This window comes from Salvelinus alpinus, chromosome 29 (assembly GCF_045679555.1).
Source record: "Salvelinus alpinus chromosome 29, SLU_Salpinus.1, whole genome shotgun sequence".
Lineage (NCBI taxonomy): Eukaryota > Metazoa > Chordata > Actinopteri > Salmoniformes > Salmonidae > Salvelinus > Salvelinus alpinus.
The window spans coordinates 36,246,231-36,270,236 of record NC_092114.1 but is presented as its reverse complement, the minus strand read 5'-3'; the positions used below and the strand labels follow the sequence as shown (position 1 = coordinate 36,270,236).

General features: G+C 41.2%; 1 long non-coding RNA gene across 3 annotated transcripts in view; it reads right to left on the bottom strand.

The window, feature by feature from the left end:
* Positions 1 to 8,783: 8,783 nt before the first annotated feature.
* The window catches only part of LOC139558610 (uncharacterized), a 32,842-nt gene continuing 17,619 nt past the window's right edge, over positions 8,784 to 24,006 (bottom strand). For 2 of the 3 annotated variants that reach the window (XR_011671610.1, XR_011671609.1), the window contains exons 3-5: positions 21,370 to 21,416; positions 17,649 to 17,912; positions 8,784 to 10,934 (exon numbers count right to left, since the gene is read on the bottom strand). This is a non-coding gene — a long non-coding RNA (uncharacterized lncRNA). Of the gene's footprint in view, positions 10,935 to 17,648; positions 17,913 to 21,369; positions 21,417 to 23,923; positions 23,994 to 24,006 lie in introns of those variants that run through there. The other variant, XR_011671611.1, reaches the window with a different exon arrangement.

Below are 24,006 nucleotides of genomic sequence, written 5' to 3'. Positions count from 1 at the left end.
ATTCGGCAAATTAACTTTTAACAAGGCACATCTGTTAATTGAAATGCATTGCAGGTGACTACTTCATGAAGCTGGTTGAGAGAATGCCAAGAGTATGCAAAGCTGTCATCAAGGCAAAGGGTGGCTACTTTGAAGAATCTCAAATGTAAAATATATTTTGATTTGTTGAACACTTTTTTGGTTACTACATGATTCCATATGTGTTATTTCATCGTTTTGATGTCTTCACTATTATTCTACAATGTAGAAAATAGTACAAATAAAGAAAAACCCTTGAGTGAGTAGGTGTGTCCAAACTGTTGACTGGTACTATATACGTGTCTGTGTCTTGAACGGTTTTATACCGCACAATCAATGTGAAGTTGTTTTCTCATCTCCTTAACCCCATATTATTTGTTTATTCAAGTGATACTTCACTTAAGAAAATGTCCACAGCCCTAGACTGAATTTGTGGGAAACAAGGAAGCAAGTGAATGTGTCTGATTTGTAGACAGAAGAAGATAGCCGACAATACTCTTTTCTCAGCCAGTTGCTGGATATGGATGGATGCTCAAATGTGCTTTCAAGTGCATAATGCATTCCGTTTCTTTCAAGGGAAGTCATTGTTAGGGTCCTTAGGCTTTGTCAAGGTCTGACTACAACACAGTGAGTGAACACACACATGCACACACACACAAACATTGCCTAGGCAACTTCGTAAACCCACCACCATGAATGACTTGCTATATCTGTGTGTAGTATGTGAGTGCGTGCGTGTGTGTGCGTGCGTGTGCACGTGCGCGTGCCTGTGAGTGTGTGCTGAGTGCCACTGATAGCTAGGATGTCCCCAACTTCCTTTTCTCTGACTGTCCCTGAGGGACTCCACTCTGACCCCTAACCCCTGCTTGACCTCTGAGTCTGCTCCGGCACGTGGGAGGTCAAGAGGTCAACCTCATCACCAGCCTTCAGGATCACTTAGACCAGAGGTCAAGAACCACTTCCTTTGGCCTTGACCCTTTCTGTCACATTGCAATAAACTGAAGATTAGTAATTTCCTAAACATTAGTGTAAAGGTTTAGCTCTACGTCTTGTCCAGTCAGTATTAATGGGGGGAAAAAATCGATACAGTTACACATCATTATTTTTTCCGATATATCGTATCGTATCATTTTGACAATATCACAATATTATTTTTGCGCTAGTTGGCTGTACCTGCACCAAAACTCCTGTATTTTGTCTTCATAGAGTGTTCCTCGTCCTCTTTTTAAATAAGGGGCCAATTTTTATTTCCATGACTGATCAAAACTCGTTATCTCATGGCTCTCTCTTGTCCCTCTGCAGCAGACATATGGTGAGCATGGAACATTGAATCGCAATAAAATCACAGTATCGAATTGCAATTCCCCTCTCTGATTCAGAGGGGTTGGATTAAATGTGGAAGACACATTTCGGATGAATGCATTCAGTTATGCAACTCCCCAATACATATAGAATCGTGAGAATCGCAATCCATATCGTCTCGTCAGCTAAGTATCGCGATAATATTGTATTGTGAAGTCTCTGGCAATCGCCAGCCCTACCAGTCAGTGTGACATTTCCTCTTAAAAGCACACGCAGTGGGTTTAAATGTTAAATAACCATAATATTTACATTAAATAGACAGGACTCAGGTTTCTTTCTGTCCAATTGTATAGTTTACTTGGAAATCTGTCCTCCTATTATGTACGTACATAGGACATTTTCCTAATGTGATAAAGCAGTGTGCATTGCAAATACAGTGTTGCTGGAAAGGCATGATTGCACCATATTTCTGCAATTACTTTTTTTGTGCTCTTTCAATCAATACACCCCTTGCCAGTCTCTTTCCCCGCCCATTTGCCCATGGCACTTACCTTTAAGACGAGGAGGGTGTATCTGCTGCGCTAAGCACTGAATAGGGCTAAAGGAGAGCACCACAGGTGTCTTTGTTGGGACATCCCCAGAGGCCTATCAGAACACAGGCCAGTCATCAAAAGGGGGTCAAGGGTCACATAACTTGTGGATTTAACAAACTGTCTAAGAAGGATATGTTGGTGGAACACACACACACACACACACACACACACACACACACACACACACACACACACACACACACACACACACACACACACACACACACACACACACACCCCCCCCCCCCCCCCCCAAACCCACCATTGTCCCTGCAGGGGTCATGGACTGGAGAGGAAGTAAGCGTTGTGTTTCTGAGTCTGCCTAATCTCTTTTTACTAGTACCAAATAAATAAAGGTTCATTAGATCAGCACACCACATACGATTTATTTCAACGATTCATCTAAGCCCCAAGCCAGATCAAAGAAAAAAGAATAATACTATTTTACAAGTAACTGAAAATTGGTCCTGTGATATTCCTACAGATTTACAAAGACAAATGTGTCTGTTTAGATTCAATGTGTATGGATCTCATTACAGTTTTGTGATTTATTTGATATATTTTTTTAATTCAGTTTAGTTTCAGTTAGTTTTCAGACTTGATTTGCTAGTTTTTATTTAGCTTCAGTCTGATAAAAACATGTATTTAAAAATGTTTTTTTTAACTTGGTTTTAGTTGTAGGGTTAGGGACAGAAAGTAGCCTCATGCACGGGAGGCTAGGAGCCATGTGTGTGTCGTAGCTCTATAGCATGGGCACTCCAGTAATGCTTGAGATGGTCCAGGTCACACACATTTCCTAGGTGGCAAAGTTCCCAATGGATATTGTCATTTATTGGCATAGTAACAAACCCTCACCTCGCAACCCAATGCAACCCCAAACTGTTCAAACTGTTCCACCCTTCTTCTTGGCAGAGAGAAAAATATGCAGTTTTAAAGCAACTTTTCTGCATTTCTTCAAATTTGCCACGTCTTATTTGTGTTCAGATAATACCAGGAGTCGAATCCTGACTGAATTCCAAAAATAACATAATAACTGTCTCACCTTGTCTTTATCCTTAACTTCTTTGTGGGTGCTGTTCAGATGAACTTTGAGGTTGGTTGGGTTTTTCCTTTTTATCTCTGTTCCACACAGGCTGCCATCTTCTGACACTATAGTACCTTTGCCTTTGTCCTTTCTAGCAATGTACTCAAAATAATCCCGTACAGGGCTTTGCTTTTTTGCGACCGACCACTGCCGGTGTTGGGTTTGCTGAGACATTGTTCACACCTATGGTTCATGCTCATGCTCTGTGCATAATTTATGATGTATTTTCTTTTGTTTAGTTAGTTTTGCAGTCAAAGATAATAGTTTCAGTATAGTTTTAGTTATCAAATTTTCTTCTTAATAATTTTATTAACTAAATTGTTTTTCTAATATTCGTTTTTTTAAATTTTTGTTTACTATAGTAACCTTGGTACTATGGACCCCTTGACAGGGTTTTGGGCTCAGACAAGTTTTGGCCAACTATGTGGACCTTTCCCACCACAGGACTTTGGGAACTTGGCACAGGTCGATAAAATGTAGATTGGGACGTACCCTTGAACTTGAACCCTGTCTCGGTCCCCTAGAGATCCATGTTTTCCTTAGCCTACACTCAAGCCCCCCCAATACTCGGCCTCCTTTTGTGGAGCTGTCTGCTCACCATCTCCCGTCTGCCCTTCTCTACACCCCCTCCATCTTTCGACCCACCCCTTCTTCAGTCCTGGGGGACTCCTGTAGTAGACAACCCACAGAGACGTGCGTTTTGGAATGCTAATCGGGCCCTTGGGCGGCATTCCCACGACTTGGCTCCCAGACACGTCCTATTGTTTTTTACTCTTTTCAAATGAGAGGGTTCGCCTAACTTTCTGCTGTCTCCAGATAAGTCCCCAAGACTGACTTCAGGCGTGCCTGTCATGTTATTATTTGGGTTATGTTTTCTCCAAAAAATTGTCCAGATGAGAATGGAATAAATCATCAAAAATAGTAATTGTTTAACTTTCATGCTGTCCACAATATACACTGAACAAAAATATAAACGCAACATGTAAAGTGTTGGCCCCATGTTTCATGAGCTGAAATAAAACATCCCAGAGATGTTACATACGCACAAAAAGCTTATTTCTGTCAAGGTTCTTGCACAAATGTGTTTACATCCCTGTTAGTGAGCATTTCTCCTTTGCAAGACAATCCATTCACCTGACAGGTGTGGCATATCAAGAAGCTGATTAAACAGCATGACAATAAAGGTCCACTCTAAAATGTGCGGTTTCGTCACACAACACAATGTCACAGATGTTTAAAGTTTTTAGGGAGCATGCAATTGGCATGCCGACTGCAGAAATGTCCACCAGTGCTGTTGCCAGATAATTGAACGTTCATTTCTCTACCAAAAGCTGCCTCCAACATCATTTAGAGAATTTGGCAGTACGTCCAACCGGCTTCACAACCACAGACCACGTGTAACCACGTCAGCGCAGGACCTCCACATCCTTCTTCTTCACCTGCGGGATCATCTGAGACCAGCAACCCGGACAGCTGAGGAATATTTCTGTCTGTAATAAAGCCCTTTTGTTGGGAAAAACTAATTCTGATTGGCAGGGCCTGGCTCCCAAGTGTGTGGACTTATGCCCTCAAAATCAAAAGTCTAATCAAATTAAATTTTATTGGTCACATACACGTGTTTAGCAGTTATTGCGGGTGTTGTGAAATGCTTGTGTTTCTAACTCCAACAGTGCAGTAATATCTAACAAGTAATATCTAACAATTTTGCAACAATACACACAAATCTAAATAAAGGAATGGAATTAAGAATATATAAATATTTGGATGAGCAATGTCAGAGCGGCATAGACTAAGATACAGTAGAATAGAATAGAATAAAGTATATACATATGAGATGAGTAATGCAAAATATGTAAACATTATTAAGGTGACTAGTGTTCCATTATTAAAGTGGCCAGTGATTTCAAATCTGTGTATATAGAGCAGCAGCCTCTAATGTGCTAGTGATGGCTATTTAACAGTCTGATGGTCTTGAGATAAAATATGTTTTCAGTCTCTCGGTCCCAGCTTTGATGCACCTGTACTGACCTCGCCTTCTGGATAATAGCGAGGTGAACAGGCAGTGGCTCGAGTGGTTGTTGTCCTCTATTTTTTTTAACCTTCCTGTGACATCGGATGCTGTAGGTGTCCTGAAGGGCAGGTAGTTTGCCCTCGGTGATGCGTAGGGCAGACCGCACCACCCTCTGGAGAGCCCTGCGGTTGCGGGAGATACAACCTGACAGGATGCTCTCAATTGTGCATCCGTAAAAGTTTGTGAGGGTTTTAGGTGCCAAGACAAATTTCTTCAGTCTCCTAAGGTTGAAGAGGTGCTGTTGTGGATCATTTCAGTTTGTCAGTGATGTGTACGCCGATAAGCTTTCCACCATCTCCACTACGGTTCCGTCGATGTGGATAGGGGGGTGCTCCCTCTGCTGTTTCCTGAAGTTCACGATCAGCTCCTTTGCTTTGTTGACATTGAGTGAGAGGTGATTTTCCTGGCACCACACTCCCAGGCCCTCACCTCCTCCTTGTAGGCTGTCTCGTCATTGTTGGTATTCAGGCCTACTACTGTTGTGTCGTCTGCAAACTTGATGATTGAGTTGGAGGCGTGCGTGGCCACGCAGTCATGGGTGAACAGGGAGTACAGGAGGGGACTGAGCACGTACCCTTGTGGGGCCCCAGTGCTGAGGATCAGTGAAGTGGAGTTATTGTTTCCTACCTTCACCACCTGGGGGCGGCCCGTCAGGAAGTCCAGGACCCAGTTGCACAGGGCGGAGTTCAGACCCAGGGCATCGAGCTTAATGATGAGCTTGGAGGGTACTATGGTGTTGAATGCTGAGCTATAGTCAATGAACAGCATTTTTACATAGGTATTCCTCTTGTCCTGATGGGATAGGGCAGTGTGCAGTGCAATGGTGATTGCATCATCTGTGGATCTATTGGGGCGGCAGGCAAATTTAAGTGGGTCTTGGGTGTCAAGTAAGGTAGAGGTGATATGATCCTTGACTAGTCTCTCAAAGCACTTTATGATGACATAAGTGAGTGCTAAGGGGCGGTAGTCATTTAGTTCAGATACCTTTGCTTTCTTTGGTACAGGAACAATGGTGGCCATCTTGAATCATGTGGGGACAGCAGACTGGGATAGGGAGAGATTGAATATGTCCGTAAACACTTAAGCCAGCTGGTCTGCGCATGCTCTGAGGATGCAGCTAGGGATGCCGTCTTGGCCGGCAGCCTTGCGAGGGTTAACACGCTTAAATGTCTTACTCACATCTGCCACGGAGAAGGAGAGCAAGCAGTCTTTGGTAGCGGGCCGCGTCGGTGGCACTGTGTTATCCTCAGAGCGGGCGAAGAAGGTGTTTAGCTTGTCCGGAAGCAAGACGTCTGTGTCTGTGTCGTGGCTGGTTTTCCCTTTGTAATCCGTGATTGTCTGTAGACCCTGCCACATACGTACGTCTCATGTCTGAGCTGTTGAATTGCGACTCCACTTTGTCTCTATACTGACATTTTGCATGTTTGATTGCCTTACAGAGGGAATAATTACACTGTTTGTATTCGACCATATTCCCAGTCACCTTGCCATGGTTAAATGTGATGGTTTGTGCAGTCGATGTGTTGATCGAACTTCGGTAGCGTTTTCCTCAAATTTGCTTTGTTAAAATCCCCATCTACAATAAATGCATCCTCAGGATATGTGGTTTCCAGTTTGCATAAAGTCCAGTGAAGTACTTTGAGGGCCGTCGTGGTATCGGCTTGAGGGACAATATACATGGCTGTGACTATACACGAAGATAATTCCCTTGGGAGGTAATACGGTCAGCACTTGATTATGAGGTATTCTAGGTGAACAAAAGGACCTGAGTTCCTGTATGTTATCACAATCACACCATGAGTAGTTAATCATGAAACGAACACCCCACCTTTCTTCTTCCCGGAGATATATTAATTCCTGTCTGCGCGATGAACAGAGTACCCAAATGGCTGTACGGACTCAGACAGTATATCCCGAGAGAGCCATGTTTCAGTGAAACATACCTGATGTCTCTCTGGAAGGAAATCCTTGCCCTGAGCTCATCAACTTTATTATCCAGAGACAGAACATTAGCGAGTAATATACTCGGAAGCGGTGCGTGGTGTGCTAGAAGTCCACTCCGAATCCCTCTTCTCCGTCGGATGTGTTTTGGATCAGCCTCTGGAATCAGTTCAATTGCCCTGGGGGGTACGAACAAAGGATCCAATTCGGGAAAGTCGTATTCCTGGTCGTAACGCTGGTAATGCTGGTGAGTTACCGGCGCTCTGATATCCAAAAGTTATTTCATGCTGTATGTAATAACACAAAAAAAGATCTGGGGTAACAATGTAAGATAAAGAAAAGAAAAAAATAAATACTGCAAAGTTGCATAGGGGCTAGAAGCACAGCTGCACCCCTGCCCAGTCATGTGAAATCCATAGATTAGGACCTAAAGAATTGATTTAAATATATGGATTTCCTCATATGAACTGTAACTCAGTAAAAAAATTATAATTGTTGCATGTTGGATTTCTATTTTTGTGCGGTATAGTATGTCTTGGCATAAAAACATGAAGACACAGAATCGCATTAAAAGTTACAAACTTTCAAAAATATTGTTAGTGCTATTGGCAACATGACTGTAACACTTCCTATGATTGTGTTAGTTATAGAGGAAACTATTGAAGCACTCGTAATGTATTGTCGTAAAGTCAGAGGACAGTTGGATCTGGTTAGGATCAAAACGGCAACCCTGTGCTCCTCAGGCGAGCACACTAATCGCAGTCCGCATTGAGTCAAGTGGACAGTGGGAGAATCTAATTTCCTTGATTCCCTGTGTCCTCACTCATCTCCTTTTTCTCAAATCTCATTGGATGAGAAGGTCAGATTCAAGGAAATACAATTGTGATTATCCAATAGTATTGCTACACTATTTCCACTTCCTCCTCCGGGAAGCTCATCTCTGTGCTTCTACTTCAACAAGCACCTCTGCATCTTAGCTGTATATGCCTGTGAATGGATCCCACTTCTGACACCAATGTACCAATCAGGGTAGTTGACTCTGCCTAGGATCAAACCAGCAACCCTGTGCTCCAAAGGCAGGTGCACAAGCTGTAGTGTCAGTATCGTTACTTGGAAGTGGTGGTATATGCATAACAAAGGCAGGATTGCTGCATAATATATCATATAAAAATAAAGCCGTTAAATTGGTAGCCAACTATTGACACAAAAGAACTGCCTGTAAAATGGTACTGCTTTTCTTAGTTCTGATGATAACATAGCAGCTGTTCCACTGGCCCTTGCTTCCTTACGGGCGGCCATGTCGCGGTGTCCCAAATGTTGCCCAGATGCGGCCCGTGGTTACTCTAAAATTGCGCAACCGTGTAAACATTGATCATTTGTCTGTGTGCTTATGTTCCCGTCTGAACACATGGCTCCTTGGTTGACACTAAAAACTGTCCCTCAATATGACAGCAACCGTAGGCCTGCTGAAGAAACAAGTGCACTCTACTGTAGAAACCTGATTACAATAAGATGCTCAGGGAATAATTTTATTTGACTCTAAAGTACTATTTCTTTCATACAGTATACGCTCCAGGCCCTGGATCTTGGAATACTGTCACTCCAGGTATCTTTCTAACTGCGGCAATACTCATGATCCCTTTGCTATTTAACTTTTTTTCTCTCCACATTTGAATTCTCAATGCAAACTTACACTGAGCTACGAGTTGATTCAAAGATATGGGTTCAATGAAAAACAGACTGAATAGATAGAAATTCCAGATAGACATTTGTGTTTTAACCTTTTTAAACGTAAACATTTATTGTGTTGACTTCATCGTACATAGTACACAGTCCATGGTACAAGAATGAGTCAGTCCCCTACAGTCAGGATTCACAGGTCATTTGCAAACATGCCTAATGTAGTCTATGATCTTGTGGGCCATAGTGCACTCATGCAAACATCTCTTTACAATCCAACATTGTCATTAAAACATTGCATTCACCCTCAACGTAGTGCCTGCCTCCACACACATTCCATCTATTGAACTCTTGCTTTCTACATGGTACATAATTCTACACACACTTCACGCTGACTGTTTACATGCACTCTGATTGCACATTCCTCACAACAAATTGCCCATAACCAACTACATATAGTGTGGTCTTGATAACATACAGTATATTTACAGGCTATTACATACTTCGCTCATATAGTACACATTTGTTGTTCATGTAGAGTACACATTGTTGTTAAACCGTACATCACGCTATCAAACATATTTAGTATACAGCCATTGTATAGTTTCTCAAATGAAGTCTGAAACAGTGCAAAAATATGAAACATTTTCAACATTGTGGAAGTTAATCCTCAAAAGCGTGACATAAATCAAAATATCAATTGCAGTTGCTCCGAATGATAGTCATATTATTTATTACAAAAAGTTACAAAGTATAAAAGTTGCATAGAGTAAAAATGTTCACATTTTTTCACACCAAAATAATTGTTTGGAAAACTGTATATGTAACTTTCTAGTCAATCCATGAATTTAAGATCTATAGATGTCCCTGTACAGTTAAGCAAATGAAACATTCCAATGTTTATATTTTGATATTGATACACTCGTAAAAAATATATAAAAATCCAAATCAGTTGAGAAAAACGCTGTAAAATCCCAACATATTTTACTGTCTGGACCAGTGCTCAGAAACGTTCCTGTATTGCACTTTCATTTCTAATCTCTCACATCACCCTACAGCATATAACAGATTGTCTGGAGAAAAATCTAAACCCTCTGAGAATTTGAATGATCGTCATTAGCAAATGATAAAATATCTACTTTGTGGATTCATTTGCATAGGTTTCAAAAGATGCATAGAAATAATATACACAAAATAAAAACAAATTTTCACACTTTGAAAATAATTTGAGAAATTCTAACTAAACTAGTATTCATATCCATTATGTAAACTAAATAACACATAGGTAATCGTCCTACTCTGATTTTTATACTGCAATTGTTTAAACCACTCAATTAGCACATTTCTATGTTTCTATTTTAATTAATTGTACGTGTTCTATCTATACATACATAATCTGAATACTATGTGGGCTGTCCAATAAGATACTTATTTGCCAGTTGTAACCTCTCCTTGATAATAAAATCAGTGGTGCAGTGCGATTCTACTACTAAACCATACAACCTCCTCCAGTGTCAAATATTATTTTTGCCAGGTAGCATAAGCACATGATAAATCCTATGTCCGTTAACCATAAGGAGGTTAAAATACATTTACTGTGATGTGTGTGTGTTGCTTACAATCCCAGAACAGAACTTGCGCCGAGTGAGGGTGACTCAAAGTGTATGCACTTAGACAAACAAGCACAGCACACATGAACAGATCAGCATGCTGACCCGTGTCGAATGCATTGCAGATGTGACAGACACAGCTGTGTGTAGAGCCATCTCAGAGAAGACAGTGTACCATCACAACACACACATCTCACACCCTCCATTTCTGTCCATGTATCCAGTCAGTTAGTTGTAGGAGGATAGAGACACACTCGTGCACAGTAGTCCATTTCAACTTCTCCTTTGATTGGTGCATCCAAAGACGGTCTGGGGATTAGGCCCACAGAGGCAGCTGTGGTTGAGTATCCACTGGTATCCATGACCCAACAGTACATTACACCATGTTCAGTTTGTCAGGCATGTCCAGGCATGTGCCTAAAGTTCACCCCAACCAAAAGGAGATCGTTCAACGTCCACAAAGTGCTCCAGGTTTAAATATTGGGACAGAAGAAAATGGAAGAGGAGCCAATCTGGTTCCATTTAGGTCAGGTCGGCACCACTACGTTCAGAAATGGACATCACCATTGGTGAGGTGGGCTGGCTGTTGGAAGGTGGTGGACTGGCTGTGACATAACTTCAATGTGATGGGTCACCTAGGGGGATTGAAGAAGGGCAGAGGTTAAAAAGTGCTCCTTTTCATGGGTCTAACAGGCAAGCTTGAAGTAGTAGGGCGAAGCAGAGGGGGATTTTTGGTTAGAATGGGATTCAATTTGAGTCAAGAATTTACTCCCTTTCATGGACCCCCTGTGTGTGTGAGTGGATCTACACTACAAGGATTGCAATGCATACTTGCACACTCATCTTCTGCACATCTATCACTTTAGTGTTCAATTGCTATATTGTAATTATTTCGCCACTATGGCCTATTTATTGCCTTACCCTACCTCATTTGCACTGTATATAGACTTTTTTTATTGTATTATTGACTGTATGTTTGTTTATTCCATGTGTAACTCTGTGTTTGTGTCGCACTGCTTTGCTTTATCTTGGCCAGGTCGCAGTTGTAAATGAGAACTTGTTCTCAACTAGCCTACCTGGTTAAATAAAGGTGAAATGAATAAAAACAAATATGGTGCCAACTCCACCTAGCCATCTGGTATAGCTTAGGTGGAGCATCCGGCCATATTACATCACGTAGGCCTACATGAACACAGTCCTTTCAGGTCTCCTAAGACAACTCGTCAAGGGCCCAGAGAAGGGAGGATTGCTATTGGATCGGAATGGGGCCAGGGCTAAAGTTCTACCAACCTTAGAAATGGGTCATGTGAAGAGACTCAAACACCAGGAGGATTTGGAGATTGCAAAAAAATAAAAAATAAAATACATTACTAATCCGAAGCCCTATGGTAATATTACATATAGCTATAGGATTTTCTGAAGTGGTATATATCTCTATGCATGTGTCTTAACATTAAATATGTCATATACTTTATAGTACAGCTGCCATTTATGTTGAGATATATTTAATATTCTGACTTGATACACTTGTCCTCAGCTGGACACCCATCCTCACACACACAGACCTAGCTAGACAGGTCTGCAATATGCCTTTACCCCCACCCCATTGAGGCACACATGTCTAGTAACTACAGTCCAGACACAAGCTGCACCACCCCACCCCATCCCATCCCAACAGACACACACCCAGTTACTTCCCCCCTCCACCTCCCTCCCATCCTCATCCATTCCCAACACAGTCTCAGTCTCCATCGCCACACCACTGTCATTGTCTAAGCCCCTTAGTGTTTTCCCACGCTTTATTTGTCTATGTCCTGTTTGCGGCTGGCGGGGGGCCCTGATGAGGTCGCCACGGCAACCAACATTTGCATGCCCCTGATTGGAGTACGCGGCGAGCTAATTATTCAGTGCATACGCTTTAAATAAACAATAAAGTAGGACGTATGGAAATGTGGACCCCAGTATTAGACAGTCTGTGATTAACACTAAGCTGCAACGCCAACAAAACATTTGAGGGAATACTGTTTCAGTGGGACGACCTAATTCTCTTACTTCGTCATCCAAATATTTAAAAAGGATTTATAGTGTAACATTAATGTTGTAACATATTAATACAATACAAATATCATTCTTATTACAAGTCCAACTTTAATTGTATTTATTTGATTCCATCTTGTTTGCTTTCAAACAAATCAGAATGTTGATATTTTGCATTATGAAGGGATAATATGAAGTGTGTGTGTGTGTGTGTGTGTGTGTGCATGTATGTGTGTCTAGTCTACTTGAAAGTCAACTTGACAGCAAGGGAAAACTCTGTTCCTCAACTTCAGTTCTTCAACTCCAGTTCCTAAACTAGGGATTCATGTGACGAGGAAAGGGTGAAGAACTGGCTACACAAGAGCACCATGTTAATCTAAGGCTTCTAAGCACTCCTATGGCAAACAAAGGTGGTGGGGGGGGGGGGGGGGGGGGGTCCGGAGGGGGGGGGGGGGTTACCATGACAATGGGCGGCATTGTTTGCCAATCCTCCCCTTCCATTAATCAGGGCGAGCCGGGTCTAATTGGCGTTTTGGTTAAGCTGGTCTCCAGACCCCTATCCCTCCACTGGCCTAAATAATGGCGTTATGCCACAAGTGCCGCCGCACCAACGGAGGACAATGCTCTGCTTGTTGGCTGCGCTGAGCAAGGCTGAACCACCCCACCCCCCTCTCCCAAAATAAACCTCACACGGAAACACAAAGAAAGCCACTCGCTATTGAGACTTCACTGTCTCCCCTCTCTCCTCATCGGTCTCCCCTTCCTTCCTCTTTCCTTCACTCTTTCCCTCTCTCTCCCCCATCTCATTCACTCTGCTCTCTTACGGAGCTCCCTCATTTCTCTTTCTGTCTGCTCCACTTCTCTCCTCCCAAGTTGGCCCCTTGAGTTTCCAAGAACTTGGACAGAGTGATCAACACTACTAGAAGTGTTAATTGTCTTACCAGACATTGGAGAACATCTTGTCAGTGTGTGTGACTTCATTTTCTTGGTATGTCCGTTGGTGCATCCAGCTTCGACCGGTTTCCTCTAAACTCATATAGTAGTTATTCTCGGAATTAAACCAATTCTGTCACCTGACGACATGAAATACTTGCTAGTAAAAGGGGCTACTCTACTTTTCCCGAAAGTTCAGTTGAAATAAGAACTGTCCTTGCATCAACTGTCAGTGGATCAAATGTCCAATAACTCTGTGTACAAAATATAGTTTTATGTATATTTGTAAAATTGTGTGAGTGTATTAAGGCATGTGCTCAAGATTTATGAGTTAATATTCTGTGTGAGGGTATGGTGGACAGTGTGTGTGTGTGTGTGTGTGTGTGTGTGTGTGTGTCTAGTGTCTATGCATGTATACACAGTGGTTTGTGTTGATAAAATGATGTGTATAGGTGTGTGTAGCTGGTTATATTTCACATGATCTAACCATCCTCATCTACATGCTCCATGAATATAGAACGCTTGTATGCCCCATATGCAAATAGACCCACAGTGTTAAGTCATTAATATGCACTCCTAATTAAAACACCCTCAATTGATTGAATTAATGTCGCCGAAATAAGTCAGGTAAAATAAATTCCTCTTCTCAAGCGGTTCTAAATTCACAAAATGGCTGAACGACGCCATTTGCAGCCTCATCGCAAAGGGCACAACGATCACTGCATGAGAATGAAGAAGACCACAGCTGCCCCTCAGAATGCCAGCTTAAAAGACATAAAAAAAATTTAGTGGCTTCGTGATTAACTCAAATCACATCCCCTCCTCCCATGTCCCTCGGTGCGATCTATGCAATTAACACACTGCCAGTAATTAACGCCGTCTCGAGGCAGCCAATGGCGCGGGAAGGCGAGGGGGGGCCAAAGCGCGATGGGTGGAAGGGGGTTAGGAATAGGACGCTAAAATAACACTACCTATGTTATTTTTACTTACTGCCATTTTGTGCCAGTCCTAGTCCTATTCTAAGATGGTGGCAGCAGGGCTGTGACTCGTTGTGCAGGAGAAGGGGGCAAACTAGGGAGGGAGGGAGAGAGTGAAGGATGCTGGGATAGAGAAGTGAATCTCTTTCATTTAGTCAGTGCATTACAGAATGGTTACCAGGACAGGATGATAGGGGGATGGGAGGGATAGAGGAAGAGAGATGATTGTCAGGTCTACTGGCCAATGAGTGGGACATGCCTGCATGTCTTGCTCAGGTTCACGCACATGCACTCACACACACACAAACATCCATACACTGACACATATCGCGCATGCTTAAATAATTACTACAGTATTAATATTTGGAGGAGAACCTATGATAAAAATTACAGACCTCTACATGCTTTGTAAGTAGGAAAACCTGCAAAATCGGCAGTGTATCAAATACTTGTTCTCCCCACTGTATATGTCAAAATGTGCACAAAAAACTATATAAACATTTGATATACACACTATGGATGAACAACAAGATGACCTGACTATTTTTGCTATATTCCACACACTCAATATCTACATATGCGCACACACACACACACACACACACACACACACACAAGCAGGCAACATACTCGTCCTCATGGTATGGTCTGCCCCTGAGCATGCAAATTACATTCATTATGCAAATACATGCAAATCAGAACCAACCATCTGAGAATCCAGGCTGGGAAAAAACGAGGAGAATAAAATGAAATGAATGACAGAGAGAGAGTGAGAAAGAAATCAGAAACGTGGGATAAAAATCCTCTTTCACTGCAGGCGGCAGTGTGGAAGGAAAAAGTACGGTGGCCCATACTAGAGCAAAAAGACTGGCGCAGATCTTTTGTCGAATCAACAAACAATCGCTATGCCTGATTGCTATTTCCTTGTTAGAATCTCCATCTTTAACCAACAGCTGTTCCATTGGGATTACAGTACAGAGGCAAGTATTTCAAAAAGCTCACCAAACATCAAATCTAATGAATAGGGAAACTCAATCAGCTAACAAATTCAATCTTCAATTGGCACCAATGTATACAAAAAGGAACCAGAGATGCGAGTGCGGCTACAAGTATTGCAAAGACTGAGTGTACTAACAGGTCCAGTGACAGTCACTTTTTCTACAGATCATTTACACAATACCCCCATCTATGTGGACAATTTATGCTACAATACTTAGCACTGTCCAGCTACGGCTAGCACTAGAAATAATCAAATAACTGCAAATCAGTTGTGTTTAATCTGCAAACCAAATACTTTGAAGCTTGATTAGCACAGCATACAGTTTATCTAAGCAGAGCAGAGGGATGTTGTGGGTTGGGCTCTTGAGCAATACGCATTTGCTTGGGGCCTCTGACTCGCTGGGGCCACTTCAGTTTCGTAAAAGCTGGCCACACTTATATTGCATGGCATTGAAGTCAACAAAACTACCAATTTATAATACATCACCTTCAGATTTGACCAGGATTTAAAAACGATATATTCTAACACTTTCAAACACCAGAGAAACAACTACGTGGAACTAGCCTCACCACACAAAACGATCAGACCAGTGGAAATAGAACTAACCTAAATCGACTAATCAGCTAATAAAACTAACAAAAGAATCACCGAACAAATAGACGGACACTTTTTCCCCCCAAGTGAACGGCAAATGAATCAGCAAACACTGTACACTTTGTACAAGAGGAAAAAACACAGGGCTGGAGGAGAAAAGCTAAGCTCCCTCACTGCCTCTCCTCAGAGCAAAACCGTGAGATAAGTTCTTGATTTTAGTCAAAGCATGTAAGATGGACGCCTCTTTGTGAACAAGAGTGTGGTAGGTGAGAGACAGGGAAAGAGGAGCAGGGTAGAGTATGTTTTTAGAGAGGGGGGTGCCGCATGGGTAAATGAATGGCGCCACTAATTGCCACTTGAGGTGGTACCTGCCATCTAAGGGCCCTCGGCCCGAGCTTGAAAAGTACAGTATGCAAAATAAGCAGCCGTTCTGGAGACCCTGACATTAGTGACGCAGGTCGATATGAAGATGCTTGGATTATATTTGTACGGTATGCTTACTGTGTGAATACCGCAGAATGGGGTGTGTGTTTGCATGGAAGTATGTCTGTATGTTCGCAGAAATCCATCTATACATGTACTGTATGTCTACCCATTCTACTGGATCCACTTCTTGCTTCCTAAATCTCTAAGCGGTGAGGGTGGCATACAGAGACAGAGAGGGGGAGACAGAGAGAGAGAGAGAGAGAGGAGGAGGAAGAAAGAAAGAGGGGGAGGCAGAGAGAGTAGTGAGGGAGAAAGAGTGAGAGCCAGAATCAGAGAGAGAAGAAAGAAATGTCTGTCAGGAGGCCAAGCTCTGGCTAAATGATTGTGCTGCAGGAGTGTGTGTGTGTGTGTGTGTGTGTGTGTGTGTGTGTGTGTGTGTGTGTGTGTGCGTGCGTGCGTGCGTGCGTGCGTGCGTGCGTGCGTGCGTGCGTATGGTTGAGAGGAGTCAATGGTGTATGGCAAAAATGATTGTATTTTTTTTACTTGAATCGCTAACTTACTGGCTAGCTCGGCCAGTGAATGGTGAGACATTTGGACCCTCTTTTGCTTGTAGATGGAGGAGAAAAGTCTGAGGGAGGTCTTTGTGCAGGAGTGATGTCTTTTACTCTATCACTGCAGTAGAGAAACAGCTAGGTATCTCGCACAATTTCTCTCTGTCTCGCTCTCCTTGCTTTATTCGTCAGTGTTGACAATACTGATAGTAATCGAATTATCACCGTTACTCGTACAGCTACACCTTTCATAAAGTTGCGCCATGAACTGCTTAACTATGTTTCATGCTGTATATCAAACCATAATGGTTTATCTCTTCTGCCAATTCGAAGCCTCATTAACTTAAATCCACAAGAATACACACTGACAAAGGATATCAATGAGCCTAAAACAATCATCCCAAAACCAGTTGTGAAAGCTATACACCTAAATACACCATGTAGAAAATAGAAAATGTATCCTATGCACAGTCCCCTTATTTGGGCCATATGTTTTTCAACAATATATATATATATTTTTTTTTTAAAGGGGGTGAGTCTGCTGCTAACAGCTTACAGTAGCTTCCTCCACTGTCCGACTGCCCCAGACTGGGCTTGAACCAGTGATTCTCTGCATCGCAACACACACGACCGCCCTCTTTGATGACATGCGAACCGATTAAGCAGTACAAAAGATCCCTCTTGGATGGCTCCGTCAGCGACATTTCAAGCTCGCTGTGGAGTGAGTTTACGGTACGCTCTTAACTCCGATACACATATATCCCCAAAACTTACTACACATGCTCATGTGAGCTTACCTTAGTGACAATTGAGTCTGACATTATACTGTACCTTTAGGTCTTCTGATTGGTCGGCTGGGCACAAACGCCAGAGTTACTTCCTCGCGAGCGTCGCCCATTTAGTTTTTTTGGGTTGGCACAAGAGACCGGCCTCGCAGGAGCGTAATGGGATTCTTGTTACTTTCGGTTATCTAGCTTTATGAAGAATGTACACCACTCATACAGCTAGATAACCAAAGATAACAGCCAACCCCTCGGGCCATCCCGGACCCACTCAGCGAAGAGTAGTAGCAGCTAGGCTGGGATACACACACACCTGTAGACGAGGTATAAACAAATGATGCACTGTTATTATGGCAAAGTATTGAATGTGAAGAGTGAGTGGACAAACACACAGTAGGTTTTGTAATGGAGGAGAAAAGCTTTCAATAGCAAAGAAAAACAAATAGCACAGAATTCTAACATCTTAAACAATGTTACCAAATACAGTGCCACACAACCTTACAATCAGTAGTCTACAGATGTCCAGTCTGCCTCAATATATGCAGGACAAGCTTTTCTTCCTATTAATTGACTAATCATGTTGTTAATATTGGAGACAAATCATGTTACCAAGCGTGGGAATTCTATTTAAATCAACTATTGTCAAAGGGGACAACAAGCTTACTCTTGTAATGTGGCCGGAAGTATCTACTATAGTAGGCCTGTATTATAACAAAATCAACACGGCTATTTTTAAATGATGCGATCAATTGAACATTATAAGACTTCCATTTACTGGTCCTAAATAAACTTCACTTGACTTCCAACCTGACAGCCAATCCGCGATCAGAATGCGAGGTGTGCTTGTTCAATGACTCACTTTGAAAAATCACAACCGACATCATATAGCAAATCCTTAGTAAAATACCATGGCACTGGCATAGGCCTATCAGTATGGCCCGTTATTAATCACTACAATAGAAACCTACAGCCACTTCGTTAGACTGTTATTCACCACTGCTGGAACAAAATGGCGTAGGTGTGTTTTTGCTTGTACCCCTTTGTTGTTCAAATCCATGGAGATCAACAGAGAACACACACATACAGAGCACCTCTCTTTGCCATCATCAGATTCAACAAAGAACATCCTTGTTGCTTCATGTTCTTCTTCAGTCAAAGAAATGACGAGTGTTTCATGAGCATAAGAGTGAGAGAGCGTGTGAGAGAGAGAGGGATGACGCCAGAGAAAGGGAGGAAGCCAGAGAGAACTCGTTGCCTTTCAATCAGTGTGTCTGTAGCAAGGTGGGACATCTCATCAAGATGACAGCAGCCAACAGAGAGCACACAGTATAACACACACACACACACACACACACGGCAATTTGAAGCCTTTCATGTAATGATGTATTGATTAGGGATTCATTTCCAATGTATTCTCAGAAGACATTTACCCCCCAAACAATAAACAAATAGAAAAAGCTCTTGATGAATATACTATCTATATAACTATGTATGTTAACATAATGAAATATCTTAGGGTTATCACATGCTGTGTTTATGTTAGTCACTTCTTCATTTTGAACATCTCTTCTCTGTTTCATGTCTGGAATTGGTTTCAATATCCTTCCACCTTACTTTGCAGAGGCCTCTTTTTTTTGTTGTTGCAGGGTTTCTAATGTCATTGTTTTGGGGGCTTGGTGTCTTGTGTAGGCCAATATAATTTACCTGATCTGAATCTTTGGGATTAATGATATATTCTGAGGTTGGTAAAACAAAGTCTACCTAAAAGCTAAGAATACATTGACGGAAATGCACTTCATAGATAACCTTTAGATGATTTCTTAATATAGAGAGTTATTGGAAGCACTATTGAGAAATATAGGGATGTTGAGACAGGCATTTTGAGACCATAAACTTAGAATCATATTTTCTTCACAATAAGTTAGGCAAAGTGAAGGTCCTTATAGAAAGAAATGTGTTATTATTATTTTTATTCTTTATTCTTATTCTTATAATGATTATTTAGCATATTATAGCCAATTCAATGATCGTAATTACACATATTTATATTAGTATATTTATTTAATTAAATAATAATAATGTGTTGAATAATTACATCATTTTTGTTTCGTTGTATTATAATGCATCTGAGACGCAGGGAATTCTGTCTGCAAATGTATCACTGTTGGATTCAATACACACTTTATTAAATTTAACGATGTTAAGAACGTTTTTCCATTGGAATGTGTAATGCAAAATCGGTGCATTGGCCGCAACAGTGCCTAATTTCAATTACATACGCTTCCATATATGTATCTATATTAATATCCAATCGAATATTTGACCCCATCTAGTTACATAATTCCAATATGAAGAGGAATTGGTGACTGAATTCAACCGTTAATATTAAACTAAATCCTGAGAAATGATTTTCAAATAAAATAATGTATTTATGTTGCATATGCCTACACTATTAAATTGATTGCGGAAAATCTTCATTTCGAAGACTGTTGTTACGATATTAAAATTGGTTGTATATAATGGATTCTCTTTACAGAAATGAACACTTCACCATCATTGGCAGAACAGGTGAAGTGACATCTTTCACAGGGAAGACCCACAACCAAAACGCATTTTCCGACAAGTTTATAGGGGTATTTTCTGTAACAACGCAATTAATATTTCGTCCATATTCTTGAGTATTCGCGTTAATCGGGTCAAATTAGTATGGATTGCATAACATATCTGATAGATGATTATTATACTCTAAACACACACCTTAGTCAAAAAAAAGATGATTTAATTGAAGGCTGACTATTTGGACCAAATTCTGTAACCTATGACAATTCAAACAATACAAACATCTGCGATTCTTGAAATAGTATATAGGCCTATTACTCAACCTGTTTTTTAAATGTCAGAGCACCTTTGTTTTTAGAAAAACAAGAGCACTTTGAAAGTTTACACATTTGAATATCGGTCAAGATGTCTAGAAAGTTTTTCGACTGTGATCCATATAATTGAAAGGGTGGATTGGTGTTGCTGCTCAAGAGGAGGGTTTTCTTTATTTTGCGTTATCGACTATAAGAACAAATATCAACGAGGAAGCCAAAACCCCCTTAACGTCTTACTTTCAATGATTTTTCCGTTTGAATTATGATATTCGTAGGTCTACATATTAAACGTATAGGCCTATAATGATACACTTTTACATGCTTTTATTATGGTGATACCTTGACATACAAGTTCAGTGAAACACACACACACACACACATGTTTGTGTGTGTATATATATATATATTTGTGTGTGCGTGCGCGCGTGTGATGAGAGAGGAAGAGAGAGAGAAAGGCAAGGATAGAGACATACAAATCAAGTCTCAGTTTGCACTATGAAAATGTATCCGAAGAGCACACACACTGAACACGTTGCATGCAGAACTATGGTCACATGTCGATTTCTAATGATGCGCACAGCCCCATTTGAAGTGTCCCCAAAGAGAAACAGATGTGATTTCGCTAGTTACACACCCTATTGCCCATGAGTCATGTGATGGCTGCTACACAGGTAGGCCTATCAAACGAATTATACATTCTCTGAGGTGCTTTTGGAATATCCTCTGTCTTTATAGCTTATTTCAGTGATTTTAAGAGGCCAATGTGTACAAATTAAGGATTCATTCAAGTTCATTTTAGGCTAACATGGGACAAATTGACTGGTTGTTCAAATCGCTTTTTATGGCATGATGGTCTAGGCCTATCCTATATCAACGGTCCTTGAAAAAAGATGTTACCTGTGCAACATTGTATGGTACTCCCTCATATATCGTGGGACGAAGTGCTGAAATGGAAGGAATAAGACGTTAGTGGGCGAAAATGGAACATAACAATAAGCAAGCTCATAATTCAGGCGCAGCGATAAAATAACGCCATAAAATATATTTTATAGGACTGCTGATAACTATCGCCGTCCATTGGAAACGGAAAGGCATCGGAATAAACACAACTGCAGTAAGACGCACATGCTTCTGCGTGAGCCAAGTCCGTGTGTTTGTGTGGGTGCGTGTGCGTGTGAAAATTCCTGACTCACGTGTCAGGTTCAATTCAAACAGTCGAAAGCATGGTCAATGACAATCCCGCAAATAACCAATACAAAACAAGTACTTTACACCTAAAGCAGCCTACAGGCAAGTGCTTCTAATCACGAATACACTTTTCTTATCCCACCCCCATTGGTGACCATAATAGGCCACTATAAAACAATAGTTCTTTATACCTTGCAGCAGTCATGACTCTGTCGTCCATGCGTTGTGTAACATCATCAATAACTAACTACCCCTATATCTTGATTGTAACTGCATAATACAGGGCATGGCGACAATGCTACCATGATGGTTGGCAACATCAAATCATCTTCAGTTTAGCATAAAACACAACGTTATGCAGAACAGAATAACACAGCAATAATAACAACAAGCCTAATAATAATAATAATAACTAATAACTGGTAACGAATAACTAATAATAACGGACATATAATAGTTAATGGTAATATTATTAACAGTTATGCATTTCATCTTTCAATATAGAACAAAACTATATAGACTTTTTTATTTTATTGACATGTTTTATTTTATTAAATTTCAGAGCGCAATACAATAACACAAAAACATAAGACATCATAGCATTTTTTTTTTTTAACTATATAGGCCTATGTCTTGCTCAGGCCATAAAACTACGTCACGTTAAAATACTAGGCCTACTCCCAATACACAATCCCAAAGGTTTTTAATCAACCTCTTTCCAAATCAGATTTAAGAGAGTTAGTCCCAAAATACCACAATCCCAGTAATCATACATTTCACAAGTGGGGGATGACGCGAGAAAATAATCGCCCGAGCACCACTTCACAGCTCACAAGCAGACATTTCAATTGACAAATGCGCAATTTATTTCCAATTACATGCCGGTTGTGAAAGCGAAGCAAAAATTGGACTAATAGCCATGAGAAAATGCTGACCTTCTGTTTGGGAAGTAAACCATTCATTAAACAAGATCGTCTGTTTCAGAAAACAGAAAGTGCACATTAGATGTTTGAAATCACCCTTTCCCGATTTACACGATTTACGAGATTTACACGATTTACGTAACAGGCCCGATAAGGGCTTTGCTCTATAATCCCCATGCTGCTCGAGCCAATGTGTTGTGTTGTGTCCGTGCGCAGCTGGTTTCATGTAATCATCTTTGCTCTTTACATGCTTTTTACTCTTGGCCATTTTATGCACTAAACTTTGAAAAGTCCATAGCAAACATATACAAATATTATTTTTGGGATTGTCTGGGTAGCCTTGCTCAATTCTCCATAGCCACACGCGGAGACATAGGCCTATACATTAAACAAGAATTCAGATTTTTTTTTACATTATAGCCTATAGTGTGTTGAAGAAGTTGGCTTAGATTTAATTGATACCTAGGCAGACAAGGCAAGTTTGAATGTAGGCCTATATCTGGTAGTCTAGGCCTATATAGTGATAGCTTATTCCGTCATATGGGGGAGTCATATGGAATGTGTAATCATGGTAAGGCCTATAATATCTGTTTTCGTTTTGCCATTAGATCACCATATGGCGCAAACACTGCATAGACCACACAATAAGAAGGCATTTGTGAGAGGAACTCATGGTATCGCGGCATTTTGTGAGTTCTGCAATTGGTCGTTCATAGATTTACCCACAAAGCCTCAAATAAGTCTGCAAATATCAGACACGAGAAGCATGCGAGTACAAATAAGTACTTCTCATCATCTCCCAAAATGAAGTGAGCCTATGTAGGCTATACCAGCCATACATTCGCAGACTACACCAGCAAAACGTCCAAGTGGAAAGCCAGCGTGACCTTCCAACTCCGTACCCAAGGCAAACTTACCCTGAATAGCATCGTCCAACATAGCCTAATGAATCATGCGCACTCGCTCACATAGGCTACTCTCATCATATCTGCATCTCCATGATAACAATAGGCTACAGAACGCTTACATGTGTTGGGATACTTATTGTGTTGGTCACATTCTACCTTCCCATGAGAGAAGAGCCCATCTGTTTTGTGAATATTAGAAATGCACAACTGTTATTTAACCATCGATTTAATCCACAAATCGTTGTTTCCGTTTCTATTATATAGTTCCCTATTGACTGCGACTATCCCTCTTGCCAAGCACCGAACCTATAATGCATTACTCATACACAGAATGTAGAACAGTTACCATATGCATAAAGCCATTGCGCTGGCAACATCGGTCACAAATAGGCCTGTATGTTGTTATTTCATTCCATAACGTTCGACTCTTACCCTCAGAAGACAAGGGTGGATCTAGTGGGGTTGTCACGCGCCTCTCACAACTGCCGACTTGTCTGCATGAGCAGAGCGATGTA